This window comes from Onychomys torridus, chromosome 4, assembly GCF_903995425.1.
Source record: "Onychomys torridus chromosome 4, mOncTor1.1, whole genome shotgun sequence".
NCBI classification, from domain to species: Eukaryota; Metazoa; Chordata; class Mammalia; order Rodentia; family Cricetidae; genus Onychomys; species Onychomys torridus.
This window is the reverse complement of record NC_050446.1, coordinates 141,013,572-141,018,533: the sequence shown is the minus strand read 5'-3', so window position 1 is coordinate 141,018,533 and position 4,962 is coordinate 141,013,572.

Sequence of the window (4,962 nt, the reverse complement as noted above, 5' to 3'; positions counted from 1 at the left end):
GAGTGTCCTGTCTTCTGAAATGTGTCTTGCCTTGGGTATAAGCTTCTAATTTTAGGGACAAGGTAGCCATACATCCTTTAGGGGCAGAGTCAGGGTCTTCAGCTGATTTTAGACATCAGGCTGAGAAGTGAGCCTTTTTTAAAAAATTTTTAGTTTTTTTCATATATTTTGATCATATTCACTCCTTACTCCTGCTAACTCCTCTCACATCTATCTCCTCCTCCCCAGATTCCCGCTTTCTTAAGTAGAACTAGTCTTTTCAAATCCCTCACTTTTTTCAAACCCATGTGGTTCTCGCCTTCCTCTATCCTTCTCTTCCTCCCCCCCCCCCCTTTTTTTTTTGAGGCAGGGCTTTACCATTATTGCCCTGACTGGCCTCACACTTAGAGTAGTCCTCCTTCCTTGGCTTCCTGAGTGCTGGATTGTGTGTGTGCCACCATGCCTGCTTTAAAACGTTTATTTCGAAGGTTCTCTGTCCCTCTCTCTTTCGTTCACATTACATTTCTCAGTCCCCTGCTGTTTTAAATTCCTGCTAGCCTGAGAAAGTTTTCTTCACAGAAGTGTGAAGCTTTCCCTGGCTGCTTAAGGCTGTTTTTAGAAATGCATCTGGACACTGTTTGGCAGATGAGTGGAGATGATTGTTTCATTTTCCTGAAAATGCGTTTTCAAAGGCAGCACAGTGTCAAACTAGAAAACACAGTTGTTGTCCCTTTCTGCTCTGTAAAATCTTAACACCTTTAAACATGAGCTTAAAAGGTGGCCTGCCCTGGTTTTTCTCCTTGAAACCACGTTAAATAGAGGGAAGGGAAATTGATCTGATCTTGAGAGTACCTACCTTAACGGCTGCCCTGGGAGCAGAACTTGATGATTTTCATCACGTTTATACTCACTGCTTTCCCTGGGAATTAATGGCATGATTCCATCCAGGGAACATCCCAGTTTTGGGAAGAACTTGGCACTGTCTGCATTGGCCATCTCTAAGAAGACACCTGCAGAGACGTGTTGGGTGCTGTCAGCTGAGAAGTTACTAGGTAAGAAGTGAAGTGGAGACTGTCCAGTACCTGGCTGAGCCATGCACAGCCTCAGTGTGACTAATTCATGTTAAGGCAATGGTGCAGTGAGTTTGAATATGCTGCTTGGCAAGGTCTATGGCACATAGAGGAATGGAGTACTGTAGATAGATTGGGGTTCAGGATTTGTTCCTCAGACTAAATTGATTGCTTCCTAATCTCTTGGGAGCTTGGAGTAGAACATTTGGAAATTCATCCCCAGAAGTTCTTTGAGTTGGGAGACTATGAGTCTGCATTTTAACATGCCCCTCAGGTGGCCTAGATGTGGGCCTTGCCTAGAGGTAGCATCAAGTCTTAATGTTTCAGTGAGAACAGCAGATATGAGGGTTTCTAATCCACCTTCTGTTTTCTTGCCTGCAAATCGGGCACTGATGTTGGCTGGAGGGCCTCCCACAATGCAATTTGGGATCAGAGGAAGCTTAACAGGCCGGTGCAGGAGCTGCAGGGTTGGCAAGCTCTCCAGAGATGTTATTTCATGGCCGGAAGTTGTTTATAGATTAGGAAAAATTTAGAATGGGATTTTGTGCCCTGAGAATTCAGGACATGGCTTTGGGTATTTTGCAAAGTGGGTGTTGAGTTCTCTTAGTGGTTCTTTCTCAGCATGGTGGTGGTGACGTCAAGCTCCTTTGTCTAGGCCGGTTTTCATCCTGTTTTCTCCACTAAACACATTTCATGTTTCATGTAGATGAGGAATTAGTGACTCCCAGTTCACTGGTTTTAAAAAACTGTCAATGATTCCAGGATTGTTCTCTAGGATGTAAGGTGAGGACAGACAAAGCAGCTTTCTTTTGCTGTAAGCATGGGACTCCTCAGGGAAGCTTTTTAAAGGTTATGCCATGAGCATTAGTTAGTGTGAAGAGCTCGTCAATCAATGGTTTGCTTAGTTTACAAATCAGGCCGAGGGCTCTAAGCCTGACCAGCCTGGCCAGATTAGCTTGCTAGCGTGTGAGTGACCCAAATCGTACTGTAGTCAGCAGGGAGAGTGAAAGGAAGTGCTTTCAACCAAGCTAAATGTTAGCTTGTGATCAGTCCACGAGTCACTGGTTATTTTCTGTCCTGTCCCTTGTGAGTGATGCCATACTTTTGAATTCTCATAATTTATATGTTGTTGGTTGTTTTCACTCCACCCAGCTCCCAAATTAATACACACGGAGGCTTATTTTTTCTTATAAATGCCTGGCCTTAGCTTGTCTTTTCTAGCCAGCGTTCCTTAACTTAAATTATGCCGTCTACCTTTTGCCTCTGGGCTTTTACCACTCTCTTACTTCTGTAATCTTACTTTCACTCTTATTTCCTGGGAGGCTGGTGGCTGGTTGCTGGCTGGGTGGCTGAGTGGCTGAGTGGCTGAGTGGCTGGTGGCTGAGTGGCTGAGTGGCTGAGTGGCTGGTGGCTGGGTGTCTGGGTGTCTGGGTGTCTGGGTGTCTGGTGGCTGGGTGTCGGGTGGCTGGGTGGCTGGTGGCTGAGTGGCTGAGTGGCTGGTGGCTGGGTGGGTGGCTGAGTGGCTGGGTGGGTGGGTGGGTGGGTGGCTGGCTGGGTGGCTGGGTGGGTGGCTGGCTGGGTGGCTGAGTGGCTGGGTGGGTGGGTGGGTGGCTGGTGGCTGGGTGGGTGGCTGAGTGGCTGTGTGGCTGGTGGCTGGGTGGCTGCGTGGCTGGTGGCTGTGTGGCTGGTGGCTGGCTGGGTGGCTGGCTGGGTGGCTGGTGGCTGTGTGGCTGGGTGGGTGGGTGGCTGGGTGGCTGTGTGGCTCTGTGGCTGGGTGGGTGGCTGGGTGGCTGTGTGGCTGGCTGTGTGGCTGGTGGCTGGGTGGCTGGGTGGCTGGTGGCTGTGTGGCTGTGTGGCTGGTGGCTGTGTGGCTGGCCCTTTGAGTCCTCCTCCCCTTGTTCTTCCTCTCCCCCTTTTCTTCTGTGTATTCTCTCTGCCTGCCAGCCCCACCTGCCCTTTCTCCTGCCTAGCTGTTGGGTGTTCGGCTCTTTATTAGACCAATCAGGTGTTTTAGACAGGCAAAGTAACACAGCTTCACAGTGTTAAACAAAGGCAACATAAAAGAATGCAACACATCTTTGCATCATTAAACAAATGTTCCACAGCATAAACAGATGTAATACATCTTAATATTCCACAACACTTATAAAATTTCAAAACTGAACAAGGTGATATTTATGTGCTTTTATTATAACTAGGTGTGCAAAATTTTCTCAAAGAAAAGGAGGGGTCCTGTGCTTTCACTGCACTGACCTTAGCTAGACCCCGGACCTGTGTGGCTTTAGCAGGCTGCTGCCTGGCTGCAGCTTGTGAATGTCAGTCTCCACTCCTTGTGGTTTAGGGCTTTGTGTTGATCTGGTCTGACAGCTTCATTAACTTGGTCGTCTAGGTGAGTAGGTCTAGCCTTAGTCAGTTCTGTTTCTAGTCTCCTTAGTTCAGGGCTGGAGCAGGAATCTTAATGGTACTTATTAATAAAATCAAACCTGAGGCCAGGTATTGGGGTGAATGCTGGAAGATCAGAGAAGCAGAACAAGCCACAGCTTCCTCACCTCGCCAGTTCCTTAGCTGGTCTTGTTTCCTCAGACTGGAAGCTTCTGAGCCCTCATCCACATCCACATGAATCTCAGCTGAACTGTGCCGCTCAAAGCCCGAATGCTAAACCAGCCAAATGCTCAACTAACTTAGTTCCTGGTCCTCAGGCCTTATATACCTTTCTGCTTTCTGCTATCACTCCCTGGGATTAAAGGTTGGGTTTCTGGGATTAAAGGCATGGGTCACCATGCCTAGCTGTTTCTAGAGTGGCCTTGAACTCAGAGATCTGGCTAGCTCTGCCTCCCAGGTGCTGGGATTAAAGGCATGCATCACCACCACCACCACCACCACCGCCACCCAACTTCTGCTATGGCTTACTCTTCCCATTTTCTAGCCACCATTTGTGGCTCTGTATCTAGTGGCTGTTCTCTGACCCCAGATATGTTTATTTCGGGGAACACACAATATTTTGGGGAACACAATACCACCACACAGGGCCTTAAGTATTTTTGTTGTTTTGAGGCAGGGTCTCATGTATTCCAGACTGGCCTTGAATCCACTGTGTAGCCTAGGGTGACTTTGAACTTTGGATCCTCCACCTCCTGAATTCTGGGATTATAGGCATGCACTGCCATGCCCAATATATGCAGCATCAGATCCAGGGGCTTCCTGCAGGCTAGGCAAACATTCCTCCAGCCAGACTACATATTTAGTGTCATGAGTGATGTTTCACTTTGAAATTTTAAACTTCTTTTGAGGATGGTAACCTATGTGTTCCTTTTACAGGCAGGCAGAGATCCATAGTTTGTGTCACTTTATACCTCAATAATTTTATTTTTTATTTTTTGATTTTTCGAGACAGGGTTTCTCTGTAGCTTTGGAGCCTGTCCTGGAACTCACTCTGTAGCCCAGGCTGTCCTTGAACTCACAGAGATCCGCCTTCCTCTGCCTCCCGAGTGCTGGGATTACAGGTGTAATTCTATAATGCCTGGCTTGCATATTAAAAAATTTGGCAAGTTATATAGAGCTGAAAGATCAAGTTTTGACATTTTAAAGTCCATAGTGAGGGGAGAACATTGGTGTTGCCTAATGACTGTGAGGAAGCCTGCTCTGAGGGTCTGTGTCTGTTGTGGTTCATGCCTGCTGGAATGCTCTATTGCATCTCTTTCAGTGATCAGCATGTCTTTGAATAGATTGTAGTTTAATTAATCTCAAGTAGGCCTTGAACTTTGCCTGAATCATTACGCTGAGATTTATCTAGATTTTTCTTCTAAATGCCTTCCTACATTTTGTTTTGTTTGTTTTTCGAGACAAGGTTTCTCTGTGTAGTTTTGGTGCCTGGATCTCACCCCATAGACCAGGCTGGCCTCGAACTCACAGA